This window comes from Syngnathus acus, chromosome 3, assembly GCF_901709675.1.
Source record: "Syngnathus acus chromosome 3, fSynAcu1.2, whole genome shotgun sequence".
NCBI classification, from domain to species: domain Eukaryota; kingdom Metazoa; phylum Chordata; class Actinopteri; order Syngnathiformes; family Syngnathidae; genus Syngnathus; species Syngnathus acus.
In genome coordinates this window covers 7,290,698-7,305,527 of record NC_051089.1, presented here as the reverse complement: position 1 = coordinate 7,305,527, position 14,830 = coordinate 7,290,698, and the positions used below count along the sequence as shown (strand labels likewise).

Below are 14,830 nucleotides of genomic sequence, written 5' to 3'. Positions count from 1 at the left end.
CATATCACAAACATCTCTTATGATAAAGCTAGGCAGTCTGACAATGGCGCTGCAATTCTTCCATCCTTAAAAGTCCCAGGCTTGACCTGGAGACAAAAGCAATGGGAGTGTGTGTGAGAGCTGCATTAGGTGGTAGCAAAGATACAGAACTCTTTGACTCGTGCGTACTGTGTCAGTGTCAATACACCCACAAGACACCACATTAGGTTCACCTGCACAATCTGAAGCGGTCGAGCACAATTAAGTGAAATTAAAAATGTTCAATTTAAACCATGGTCTTCCTAAATGCCACATTTTGTAAGAGTTGAAAGTGGGTTTGTCCATTTCTTCATGTGGCACTTTTTTTTCCATATTGAAAACTTTTTTATTTAGTGAAGGCAACTGAAAACATTAAAAACAATATTTTGTTCCAGTCCAAATACTAAAATTGCTCATCTTTTAAAAAGAATGAAATATTCATTTATTCTGTATGTCACATTCAGAAAACCCAGAATGACACACATACAGTACACACAGGTTCTCACTCGCAGAGAAAAAAAATCTGATTTTTTTTCTAGCTCTTAACCTAAAACGTCACAATGTGAAAATGTCTGAGCGCAGCCAAAATGTCGTCACCAAGGCACGACAAAATGCGTGCAATGAGCTAATCGAATCAAACACGCGGCGCAGTTTTGCATGTTAATGCTCGCCGTGTGTGTCGATAGCATTTAAAGATGTCAGGAGGTGGATAGCGAGATGGATGGCCCTCTGCCTGCCTTTCACGAAGTTAAACGCCTTCTGCCCTAAATAGAAAAACTTCAATATCTATTTAGACGGGGGGGGCGGAATGAGCGAATGTATGAGACAACGGGAGGGAGGGGAACGAGTTGAAATTAGGCAATAAGTCCCTGACCTCAAGTGCACATTGTGACACATTGACGCTGTTGTCGTTTTGTTAATCAATGGAAGTGCTACGCAGGCTATACGTTTAATGGCATGAGATTGGCAAACCTGGCGCAAAATTAAGGCAAGATTTACATCAATTTACAACCTCAATGACTCGTACAGTGCTGAGGTAAACATGACTTTGAATTACACACCTCTGTCACATCAAAACCTTGTAACATTCAAGGTAAATGGGCTTTATTCATCGATTAATCGATTACCGTGGAACCTATATTGAATTGAAAAACAAATCTTGCCCAACTTTGACTTTTACTGTAAAAGTTGTTTATTTACAAGCAATGATAATTTTATTTTGTCTGCTAACCTGCCCGTGCTCCATTTTCATTAATATTGTTCTGGGCTTAAATTAAATGTGACAGCCTTTTCTAATAAATAATGGAGACAACGCACAAACAGAGCGGCGCTTTAGGATGTTTTACTGGATAAATGAAGCACTACTTCAATTAGTCTTAAGTCAAATTAGTCATAAATAAGAAAATGAGTTGAAGATTCACAGTGTTGGTTTCTGTTGTAATAAGTCACTGCCAAAGTTCAGCTTCAGTGTTGACATGGATATAATTCTTTAATCAGGTTATATTTCCTTACAGGTATCATTTGCTGTCTCAATATTTTTTATTGCGTTATTTTTGTGACAGTGTGTCTGTCCTAATATTATATTGCGCAGCTGAGTTTCCCGTGCGCAGCATCTCCCGTGGGCCCTGACCTCATGCCGTGGACCTCACAGACTGGAGGTGACTTTGGTCCACACTACAGCCTAGTTGCTAGAAGTCAGCGTGGAGGCTACAGATATGAGCTGCAAACTTTATTTGCTCAAGTCAGCAAAAAAAGTGTGTGCGCGCGGACAGATCCTGTTGCATTCCAAGCCTCAGTCTCCTGGTGTATGCGTGCGTGTGGATGTGTGTGAGGTGGATCCTGTTGCACGCTAGTCCTCTATCAGTGTCTGCCTCCTCATGTGATTGATTGTTCCGGGTAAATTAGGACTGGGTGATGGGGACAGGAGTGACTTACACCCTACACCCCTGTCCTTGCCCTCCACCATCTTTACCTGCTCCACACTCTCACTTTTAGCCTCTTTCCTCTGTGAGCTCTTCTTTTCTTCTTTATACTATGTTTATGAGTGACTTTGTCACATTTTCATACTTACTCAAAGAACCGTCCTTCACACAGATGGAAATGTGTCACACGACTACTTGAACTTGGATAACGAGTGAACACTTGATTTAGTTTTCGTTATGTTCCTTACTCATATTTGTTGAGGCTATGACGTCTTTTGGAATAATATCAGAAAAAAAGACTCAAAATGCCAAAGGGAAAATTGTGCAAATTAATCCTTTAAAGTGGTTTATTTTGCTAGTTTACTATCAATGCATTTTTTTTGCAAGTTTTTCTTTTGTCATCCATGTGTACGACCTTCAGAGGCATTTGGCAACTCGGTAAGCAGCTGTTAACGTCAAGGGAGGGCATTTAATTTTTCAAAGGGGCCATGTGAGAAACTGGAATGGTTGTCGAGCACCATGCCGATGTGCCAACCTCAATTGAGTTCCTTCTTGATTGAATGTATTAACAGTATGTTTGTATTTAGTATTATATTGTTTTGTTTTCATCAGTGTATGGGAGATGGATGTTGTTATAATTAAAGGATATAAATATTAAACTTTTTGAAGTGGCCACTCGAGGGGTTGGAAAAATTGCTAAATTTAGCACAACAATGTTGGAAGGTTGTCCACACGTGTACCGCCCTCATACAGTACAACATCAAAATAAAATGACTCCTTTCAATATAAAATAAATGTCTTCCTAAAGACTGCTGGAGCTGGTCAGAGAGCCATACTTGGCTCAGGACTGACTTAAGTTGTATGTGAACACTATTATCACTGTGCGAGGGGGAAAAAAAAAACACTCAGTGGTGATGTCTCTGTAAAAGTACGCCGATTGATCCCGAGAGTGTGAAGCCAGTGCTGATGTGTTGCATTTCCCATAGCAAAATCAATTGTTGCTTCTTTATAAATGCATAAGCATGGCTTCCCTTTGGCCCTGTGGCAAGGCAAGAGTATTTGCACTGAAGGCTTCAACATTGTGCTAAACTACAGAGGACACCAGCATGGGGGCCACAAGCAACAGGTCAGCCCTTAAGATCACGTCAGTGGGCTCATGGGCCTGTTCTAAAAATAGTTCAGTTAGTGTGAATTGATGGCAAGTGAAAATTGAACACTGTGATATCTTAGGAATGCTAGACAGAAGTGATCATTTGAAAATGTAAAACATGGAACTTCCTCTGCTGGGTGTGTGTAACTGCTTGCCCATCCCCTCTTTGTAAAAGGATGGGGGAAAAAAGCGTTTGGCCTCTCATTAATAACTTCAAAAACGCGTCTCGTTTAGTGATCTCTCCAAGCAGCCAATCATATTGAAGCCGAACGTTGCCCTAAAGAAACGCTGACAGGCAGTCTTTGCGGTGATTGAAACCTTGACTTTGTAAACTATGTATTATAGTTTTTTGAGCACATGCCAGTTATGAATCAATGTAACCTTTCAGTCCCCACAAAGAAAGAAAGAAAAAAAGACCTGTCTCGTTTTAGTTTAAATTACTTAACACAATGTATATAAAAATCTACACACCCCAGTTCAAACATCAGGTTTTTGTTTTTAAAGAAAAACCTCAATGATAAAAATGGTTTCATTTTCTAATTTCTGGTTAAATAAATGGTTGTGTGACTGAACTTTCTGAATTTACAGCAAATCTGGTTTGTGATGCATAATAATAAGTAACTCATTTTTAACTTCTTTCCCAACCTAGATTAACTGGTAATGTATTTTCGACAAGATGTACATTTTTGTATAAAGCTTCTCCACTAAAACCGCTTGTTCTTTCCTTGCAGAGACTTTGTCCCGATTTCTTCAGAGGGTAGCTGTCCTGAAGTGGCACATCCATGTGGTCAGTTGGTCCAGCGCCTCTTTTTTTTCCTCCCTCCCTCTCAGTGTCTCACTTCCTCCTTCTCGTACTACCAGACACTTGAGGAAAGAGCGAGCCTTGCCCCATGGCTTTCCAGAATGAGCCCTGCTTCTCAGCTGCTATCCACGACCGGAGAGCAGGACGGCAATGTTCTGTAGCTGAGAATGAAAATGAGAGTGTGGGAGGGACAAATTCTGCCAGAGTGACGAGAGATGTGAGACAGCAGCGTCCTTGAGAACTGCACCGCAACTCTGAAGAGAGCCGGAGGACGGAGTGAGTAACATGCATCGCTACAAGACGTGTGTGTGTGTGTTCATTTGCGTTTGTGTGTTCTCCTACTCGTGGTCTGACCTGCCAAATTGGTGACACTGTGTTTGGCTGCATCTCTGCCAGTGTGAGACGTTAAAGTTTATGACACATTGAAAAACAACAAAAGTGGACAGAAACAACATAGAGCCATTGCTCCAAAAATCCAAATGTCAATCGACTGTAGAAAATGTTTCAAAAGGTTAAGCAATGGCAAGGATTGTGGCAAAAAAAAAAAAACATTCAAGATGAAAACGTTCACATACTGGAATATCTAAAGTGCAACATCCCACGAGTGGTACAGTTTGTCCAAACGGTCACACAAACATTTGTCCTTATAGCTGTCTTTATCTATGAAATCACTATGAGATCACAAGACCTCAAAAATGTCTCTATGATAAAAGTATTGTGATGGCGACGATTTGCTCAGCCTAGTTAATTGAGGAATCCTATGTTTGGTAAATGAAATAGTCAACTTTGAATGTGGCTGGAAATCACAAGGCACATCATTAGCTTTTAAGCCTAATTGCCCAAGTTATCGTTTATCATTTTCAGAAAATGAGGGAAAAACAATTAAATTCCTCAAACAACAAAAGTCCAGTTGCCTCTTTCAACCTTTGCGGATTATCATCATCTGAATGACTGGAACACATATTTGAAAACCTCCCAAAACAAAACAGTTTTTAGCAAGCATATTGGTACTTTTTACTGATCTTTTGACAGTACGTTTAAACTCACTTTACTTTACTTTTAAGTGTTTCTAAAGCTAACATATAAAACATGGTTTGTGGTTGAAGGGACGTGTCTGAACCGGATGAGGTTTGCCAAAAAACTTGTCCCACTGAACTATTTGTAACATCATCCGACATAATCCACGCAGCATGCCGTAGCACTAGTTGGGTTACACTCATGAACATCTATAGTAGGAGCCAATGACCTACTCATATTTCTGAAAGAGTTTTAAGTGTCATTACAGCGGAAGATTACCACACGCAGTGCCAAATGACTGACATCATGACATTTGGCAGCCAAACCAAACTTTCTCTCCTTTCACATGGACTCTGATGTTCGGCCAGTGGGAATGCGGATGCCATCACGCCCCATCTAAAAAATCCCCAGGTTGCATCGTGTCACATGAGGCCTTGTGGGAATCGCGTGTCCAGTTTGTTTGATCATTCGTGGCGAGACAAGCACGGCCGCCGACTCAGCAAATATGTCTGCAGATCAAATTATAGCATGTGTGCATTGATAGCATGTCTGTGGCTATATTTATTCAGGTGTCCAATCAGTTGCATTTATTTATGAATTTACATCGTGACTCTACGATGCCACGGCTTATTTTTAGACTTTATAAACCCGTGTCTGCAGGGTGAGCATGTTTTGACTGCGCTGTATCGTAGTGGCCTAGGTCAGCTCAGTGCGCTTGAGCCTGCTCCAGCCAACCAATTGAGGTCAGGCACTCAATAATTTAAGCGTGTCACTGGTTCGTTTGTGAGCTTTGTCGGCCAATATGTGAGACTGTGTAATGTAATGTCAGATTTATAGCGGCCTTGTTTTCATTATTATTGTTGTTTTGTCCACAAGCTGACTGACTGAGGTCTTCTAAAAATGTCCTGCTTTGACTTAGTGACCAAACAGTTGGCAACATCGGAATGGTTATCAGCTTTGGAAGGTTCATTTGTTAATTGTGATTCACGTCTCCGTTGGTTCTGACTCTCAACCTTTAGTTTCAAGTTGTTGAGACTGTCCACTGCTGTCTCTCTGTTCTCCTTAAGCCTGCTGTATTTACAACTAATCCTTTTTATGCTTCTCCCAGCCAGAAACCCCGGTGAGATCCTGTAGATTTAGCCAGAGGTTGATCTCATGATTAGTATTCAGCTGTCAGAATAAGTCAGTCAACTTTTTAGAGGCCCCCCCCTTTCGGTCGTCACACTCGCAGCCTCATTTGCTCTTTAGGATCTCAATGCATACATCAGCGTGTGTGTGCATATGCTGCGTCACGGTTTACGTAGCCGCGTGATCCCACAGTGAAATTGCCGTGTGCATTAATGCCCATATACATATCCGACCTCCCCACAGAGTCGCCCTCCATCATCTTAAATGACATGAAAAGAGCCGGCGAGTGATATATGCATGAATTAATTGTCTTGAATAGGAGTATTTAGAAAGTTAATCCCTGAGGGATTAACGCAAGAAACCCTCTCTGGTTTTAAGATTCTGCCCATTCTCAAATGAGGATTGTTTCATTTCACTCCATCCCTCCTGCTTTCCTTCTCCTTATGTGCCACCACTTTCGGCTCTTCATCAGTGAGCCTCAAAAAAGTTGTCAAGTGCAGGATAAGCCAGATAAAATATTGCTAGTTTGCAAATCGCCCTTGCATTCTGTTCAGCTATGTTGTGGGGTTTTCTTCTTCCTTTGCATAAAACGAAACAGCTGCTACAGGATTAGCACATGCCTTAAGAGGATAAGTCATTTTACTTTTAGAGTTTGGGAATGTACGTGTATCTGCAGTTGACTGGCGAACAGTCCTCAGGATCCACAGCCTACATTTTCACTTTCGATTTGATCCCGATATTGCAGCCTAGAGTAGTCCGATACCAATAATCGATCTGATACAGTATCAGCCAGAAGCGAGAAAATATGGCCCATTTAATCCAAACGTTTTTGCTGATTTCAGTATCAAAACAAGGCAATAATAAAACCGTACTTTTGCTTTGCTATCTATCATATTTGTTACTCTATATGAGCAAACACAAGCATAACTTTATTGTTCGCAAAGAAAAAGTTGTTCCCTCAATGTAGTTGTGTGTGTCTTGTAATTTCTTTCCCATCCTCCTTTCCCCTCATCCATCCCTCCCCCTTTTTCTCTTTCATTTATCCACTTTGCACCGCAAGTCTGTGAGATACCCAGCAGATCAATGCTTATAGATTAGCTCATTGGAAGCCATTAGTTATGGGTTTTTATAAAGCTAGTCATTATTGTGTTTAATCTTGCAGAAAATTAAATTTAGAATTCTTTAGTGTTTTGCTTAAAAGTTGATTTTCCCCCCGCCTCTCACTCACTTAACAGCTGCTAGTTTTCTATTTGTTTTGCATGAATTAGGGTGTCTTTTTTTCCCTCGTTATACTTTGTACATCATGATGACCGTATGCATAGAGAGAGAGAGAGAGAGAGAGAGAGAGAGAGAGAGAGAGAAATTTATATTGGTATTGCTGTTGATGAGAATGTATTAAACTGTACACACGGAAAGGGCATGTTCAAAGCTCAAGCAACGTCACAGATTTTGCCATGTTTTTTGCTTCACTTAAATAGACATTGTGCTGCTCGTTCTGGTGTGCATACTTTGGCCACCTCTCAGTAAGTTGCAATTGTCATTTTTCTGAAAGGATAAAAAATACAGTCCATGTTTGTGAGTATTGTTAAATTGTCTGTCTACTACATGAATCAGTCCAAGTTTTGTGTTCAAATATCTGTTGTTTAAAGGATTACCCCCCCCCCACACACACACACACACACCGGGAAACTGATACTACTAATTGGCCTACTTATGATGTTATGTATTGTTTGTTAGCTTGAGCTAAGGTGACTTTCCAACACATCGCTATAACATTAACTTTAGCAGTAAAGTCTATTTTTAATATCTCTTATCTATCTGCTAAACTACTGTTTTTTTGGATGTGAATTTACAGTTTTTGCATGAACGTGAATGATGTCACATATCATGGAAAACTTGAAAAAGTTGAACCACCCATGCTTTAATTTTCCCAATGAGGCCTGTTTCTTTTACTCCTTCCAGTCTTTAACCTCACCTGCCACCGTGTCACTCTTTTCCCTTTTGCCCTTAACATCTCTCCTGCTTCCCCCACAGGTTTCTCACCTCAGCCCTCCCATTTCCAATCCCCATTGCCCTTCTCCAACACCCCCCCACCCCCAACATCCTCTCTAACTAAACAATAGATGCCTTGAGGTCTCAAAAGATCACTTTCCTGTCCCAACAACGTCAAGAGAGTTTCCGCCGGCAGAGCTCCTTTGTTTAGCTTGCAGCAAATGAAAATTGCTAATCAATTTTTCCCCCCTCTTATTTCATGGCATGTAGTTCCTGCCCCTCCCCTGCCAGCTGTCATTGTAGGGATGTGGCACAGGGCTGAAAGCTTCATTAGCAAGGGGGACAGCATGTTTTTCCCCTCAGCGCTCTTTTCATGGAATTACTACAGATAGATAAGCCTTTACATGGAATTTCTCATCACTCACTAGATTCATACTTCGCTGTGATCCATTATCGTATTGTCACACCAATAACGATGAGCAACATCTAAAAAAAGAAAGGGCATGCACATTTTCCACTGCAAATAGTAAACTTTTATCTTCCTAGTCTTTAGCAGAATTTCAAAAGAGACAACGATGGATCACACTTGACCACTTTGATACGCGATGTCTCTCCACCAGTGTGGGTCAGCGCCAATGCTGCCGCAGAGTTTGAGCCCAGTGGAAAAGCTGCAAGAGTTGTTAATCCATGTGGCTGGCGGAGCTGAAAGGCCATTCATATTTTTAGCTGACTGAATCATCTTCTGTCTTACAGATGTCCAGTAACGTACTGGGACGTGTGACTGGCCGTCTTAAGAACAAATAGAAACGTGGGTCTTAGAAACCAGAGCCATGCATTTTTTGAGTCATGATACTAATGACACCAGAACTGTGAAGAAATGTGAATTTCCCTCCGGACATTCATGAATTGTTCTGCCTTTCAGGACCCTTTTTAAACTATTACCACAAAGTTGGAAGCTTAAATTTGAATTACGCACACTGTCTTGGCGAGATGAAAAAGAGTGTTCACCACCTCCAAATTATAATTACATACACTAGTAGTAGGTCATAAAAAAAACGCAGCAGATTTTATTCCTAAAAAGTATTTTTTTTTGCCGCTTTAACAATATTCAATGTGTTTGTACGTATATTAGGGGTGAGCATCTCTCCAATGAAAGATGATTTGATGTGTACCTCAATATATTTCGCGCAATATCAAGGGTGGTTCATTTTAAAGTAGAATGATTCAATTTAGTCTTTATGGGGTTATGTTGGCGTATTTTATATATCCTCCCTTGAGGACTATCACTCCTTCAACCTCCTCCAACCTTTCCCCTCCCAAGTGAAACTAGGTCTCCCACTTCTTTCTCTCCCCATCTTCTTCCCATTACTTGTCTCAGTGTCTTGTTTGCTGCAAAGATATTCTCCCTTCTTCACGATTGAGACATACCCCCCCTCCCCTCCCTGCTCTCAAGCGACCCTGCCAATGACCAATGACCTCAGGGGTAAATGCGAGGTCCCACCTCGCCAGGAAATAAAAACCTTAGCTTCCTCCCGCCGTCTGACCCTGCTCACCTACCTCGTCTTCTCTCCGCACTCTTTCCCTCTCCCCAAATCCCCTATGTACCTCCTCCTGCTCTCTTTTCTCTTCCCCTCATGTCATCCATTACTTCTGAACTATTCTCTCATTTTAGACATTTAAGTCATTATTGGCTTGAACATTTGCTGACCCAGAAGGAAGAATGGACATTTGTATCACAAGGTTGTGTAGTTTGGTTAAATATACACACTGTCCAATTCTCTTACATTTATATTTAGTATCACAATGAATTTCAATTGGAAATGGCGTGAGGCAATACAAGCTTAGAGAAGTGATCAGTATCTGTCAAATTGTTGCTTGTTGAGAAGTTCACTGCCCTCTTGTGGTAATCTGTGCTTTGCTTATTTGCGCCCCAAATTCCAAATGAATTAGTAAAAAATGGTCACGTAATTTATATAATGATGGCGCCCCTTGAAATACACTTTCAACTGGAGCATTTTAAAATCTACATCGTTAGTGTGTCGGTTTTCAGCTTGTGATGGTGCGAAAACACAACTGCTCATTCCCCCGAGATTGCTCTCATATCTCCTTCACTTCCTTTGTGCCCAAGAAAAACAAGAACGTATGGAGCCAAGTAGTCACCTACATGGAGCTGTGTGCTTCATGCATATTTATTACTATCCTTATAGGCTAAAAGAGAAAACGACCTGGAAAATATTTTTCCCGAATTTAAACCACCCCACAGACATTTGTTTTGACTGCACAGTGCATTTGCTATTAGGAAGGATAAGCAGGTCGGACCCTAATTGTAATTGTTCCTTCCATTAATTGAATATGAGATAATTTGCTTACACACCGAAGAAAAACTGAATGTCCTCCATTCATAAAGGATATTGTGTTTTAGATGCCTCTCTGTGTTTAACTTCAGGGACTGTGTGTTACATCATTTCATGTTCACACACTATCAGCACCATGGACAGAGTCTGTCCACGTGTTTAGTTCTCTGAAGGAATGGTGAAGAAATGTTCAGTTATTCAGTTTAAAATGGCTTTTTAGCCATGTTATGATCAAAATGCATGATAAGCTCTTTTCTCTACTTTGTGTCGCTCTCTCTAATGGCAGTGAGTGCCTCAGTTTAACACTGATGAACACAAACTTTGGTGTTCTTTACTCCAGAGACTTAAATCTATCTTGATGAGGGTGTTACATTGAGGCAATTTGTGTGGCCTCAAGACACAGCGGGACTTCTGTGGACCCAGAGGGAGACAATGCTGTGCATGCAGTTATGATTCTGATTACCACTGAGGGCTCTGTTTTTGTAGACAGTGCATTTTCAGCGGGAAACAATTGTGATATATGCTGATGTTTTGAATCCCCATGGTTGAGACTGTCAGTGTGTGACTTGTCTTCCACAATTCAAGGGAATGGGAGAAGCTGCTTTGATTGCCCACAGCGGCGCAGACCTCCCTTGTCCAGATCCGCCAGCTTAGGTTATTTTGCAAAATTACAAACACATGGTCTAACCCACGTTTTGATATGAGGCAAATATAAATAATTTTTTTGGGGGGTACATATCAGTGGAGTGTAGATACTAATTAGGACATACATGCAGTATCCATACAATATACACTATAAAGGAAATATATATTTATTGATTTATTTATTGATTTACTTATTTATTTGTGTTCATTGGCCTGACTGTGATTTAATAGGAAATCTCTGGTGACCAATTCGGGGGTGTCTTTCTCCACAAGTCAGCTGTATAGAATGGATGGAATAATATGTATATGCCATTGCTTTGTGGAGAAAGAAACTTTATTAGCATTGTTAACAATCTTAAAAGTTGATGTGTCGACGCACGGCATTTCTTGCTTTGTATTGTTTGAATGCTTGTCTTCTCCTCTCTCATCTGTGCTGCCCCATCTGCCCTCAGCGGCAAACTTCTGCTTATTAGAGAAAGAAAGAGAAACAGAGACTGATGGGAGTGATGGCGTAAAACACAGACACACGCAGAGCAAATTCTGCTTGTCAGGATTTCTTCCTGTCTGTCTATACGTGCGCGAGATAGATTTTTTTTGTTTATCGGACAGGAAGTGGCTCTCTTACAATAGCATTCTGACGTTTCCTGCTCTCTAATGTGAAAAAGTGTTGTTAAGATTCCTATTCCTGATATGATGCGTAGGCTCACACACACACATAGACGTCATGGTGGTGCAGATAAGATTCAACTGCCGTGCTGGAGACAGAAGCACTGAGTCAGCCAGATGTATTCACACTCATAAGACAGTCACTAAATTTATACAGACACGCAGGTGAACATAAGGCGTCGATACATTTTATTCAGCTTTAGCTTCACATATGGTCAAAACGCACAGTGAAAATAGACTCAAGGAAGAGTGAAGCTAATAGAATCTCAAAGGTTGAACACAATGAGTTGCAGGAGGCTGCGGTACCAGATAATTTGAATTAAAAAAAATCCATAGAAAACCATAGAATCATCAAATTAGTTTCAAGAATTAAATATATATTTATCAAAATAAATATAAATACAATATATAAATATTATATTTATTTATATAAATATATATTTAATATAAATATATATGCATACATAATATGTAAATAGATATATATTATGAACAAAACCAGACGGAGATGCAAATGAAATGGCAAAATCTTGTCGATAGAAAAATATACAAAGCTGGTTGATATTACGAACTAATATCCATAGGGAACATTTAATGACAAAGCCTGTATTGAGTGACGCCCTCCTTCACTTGTCATGAAAGAGAGATCACATTTTATATGTACCACAGCGGGGCCAACTATTGTCAGACTGATGAACAAACAGTCGGGCCATCCCCAAATCCCAGTCGGAGGTTACGTGCGCACACACTCACACATAAGTGAAATCCCTCTGTGTGTGTGAACAAACAGAGGATGAAAGGCAAGACAGAGAGGGGAAGAGCACATATAAAGAGCTGCTGTTTTATTAATGAAACTAGAAACAGGCTTGGGATTCTCAGGATGTGTCCGTGTGTGTGTGTGTGTCGTAATAGCAGAAACCAAGGTGGGTGCCTGAATTGTATTCACACACACATGCGTGCACTCAAAGAATCTCTAATAAATTCAACCTGATTCATTCTCTTTGCTCTCTGGGGACCAAACAGCGGTTTGCCTGATCCAAGGAAGCTTCATGTTACCTCCCCTAAATAATTGATGCTCTCTCTCTCTCTCTCTCTCTCTCTCTCTCTCTCTCTCTCTCTCTCTCTCTCTCTCTCTCTCTCGGTTTTTCTCTCGCGCTCTGTCCCTTTTTTTCTCACTTTAAGTTGCACTTACTTGCTCTCTATTACAGTCTTTTCTGTCCACCTGCTCCAATTGTCTGTCTCATTGTTTTCACACTTTGCATTTAAACATGCTTGCACACAAATTATACACTTGCTCTAATTCTCACTGCGGTCTATGGACATGTCCTGCAGTCATGTCTTCAGCATGGGCCTAGATATGATTCGTAAATTGGGGATGATTTGGCCAAATTTGAGGGGCCAAAGTCAAAGAATATACAGAACTATCTCTGCTATCTCATCCTGAGTTATTATTTGGTGTTGTAGGGTGTCCCATGAGCCATCAAAATAGTTGTGGCCGATAATGCTAAACATATTCAAGGCCGAACCATGAACTGTATGATTGAAGCAAAATGATAGACGGCAGGTGACCTTATTAATCACGCTGTTGCCACACGCAAATTGAATTGTGTGTTTGTATGTCGCTCACAACTTGCTCACCACAATGAAATGAACAAGAGGAGTTTGTGACTGCAATCTAGTTCACAGACATTTTTCATTTTCTACTATTTAATGTTCTTTTATTTACATCACAGTTCAATCTTCGTACTGTCTGATTTCTGGTTTGGGACAAGAATTGTCGTGCTTTGGTTGTCCAGTAGAGGCACTGTGTGTTAATATGCTTTATTGTTTGTACGTACGTACAAGAATGTGTGTGCATTTGCGTGTGTGTGTGTGTTTATGTGAGTGTGTGCGCGCGTAGGACCTTCTTCCCCATGACCACTGGGACGTGACCCCACTAACCAGGGGTTAAGTGCTCCTTCTCCCTTTCTCTAACATTTGTCTTGTCCTTTCTGACATGTTATTCCCATTTCTATTTTCCTATCCTTGCATTGCTCTCCTGCTCTGACTCATTCTCTGCGTCTCTGCTGCAAGAGGCGCACTGACTGATATTGTTTTCATTTGTACAAGCAAGGCCAACACAGCACTGTAAAGAAAAGGGAAGGGAACATGTTGACATTAGAACCTTTAAAGTGAAACAAAATCAGTTGTGTATACTGGTTGAACTCAGATTTGAGAGAAAATGTCACTCATGTTTTATATATATATATATATATATATATATATACATTTTTACATTTATTTATTTATGTTTTATTTATCCCCCACTATTTTCAGTGTGCTGCACTGCACTTCCTGTTTGTGTTTTGCCTGCGCAGAGCGTGCATGTTGCCGCCGGTTAGTTCTTCTCTGAGCGACTGAGAGAGTCAAGAGTCTCTAATCCTTGCCATCAGAGACTTCTCTGTGCGAGCACACATTCACACACATTCTTATCAGCTCGCCCAGTGAAGCATTAGCATGTGATGTGTGCAATGCGTATGTGTGTGTTAGCGGGCCGATGAGGGGATACCAGTACTCCCATGCCAGAGGTAATCCTGTACAGTGGCAGGTCTGGATATCCCAACTGGTACGCTTGTGTGCTTGTGTGTGTCCCATAGCGCTACGTCATAGAGCTCAAATCTACTGTTGGTGTGTGTGACTGCCATTCTATCATTTGTTTTTTCTGTTTGCCAGCTTGCTTGCTTTACTCTCAGTATGTCCAACCCTGCCACCATGCCAAATGTCGCGACCGGTGTGAGCTTTATTCAATTTGTCGAGATGGGCTTTGGAAGAAATATAAATTGATTTTGGAGTAAATGTACAACTTGACTTTTGATTTTCTAACTATAAATAGTTGCCTTGGTGAATTAAACATAAGTCCATTAATGATAGCAACGGAGTAATAAAACTAATCACTACATTACGTTTTGGCCCTCACCATAATATTATGAAAAGAAATTCAATAATGTTTATGATATAGGCTTGTATACCACAGTAAGGTCAATCAATTATGTCATCACAATGCTTAGGCTTAGATAGTGTTCTCAAACTGTATTAAATGTGTGCGCATCTGTTCACACAGTACAGACATGTCTCTGTAGTAGGTGTGTTTGTGTGT

The 14,830-nt window shown here is 40.6% G+C and overlaps 1 protein-coding gene across 5 annotated transcripts in view; it reads left to right on the top strand.

Moving 5' to 3' along the window:
- The first annotated feature begins 3,789 nt into the window (after window positions 1-3,789).
- esrrga (estrogen-related receptor gamma a) overlaps window positions 3,790-14,830 on the top strand; it is an 87,052-nt gene continuing 76,011 nt past the window's right edge. For 2 of the 5 annotated variants that reach the window (XM_037247445.1, XM_037247448.1), the window contains exon 1: window positions 3,814-4,168. The gene's annotated coding sequence lies outside the window, so the exon portion shown is untranslated. Of the gene's footprint in view, window positions 4,169-5,557; window positions 5,653-14,830 lie in introns of those variants that run through there. The other 3 variants (XM_037247451.1, XM_037247450.1, XM_037247446.1) reach the window with 2 other exon arrangements.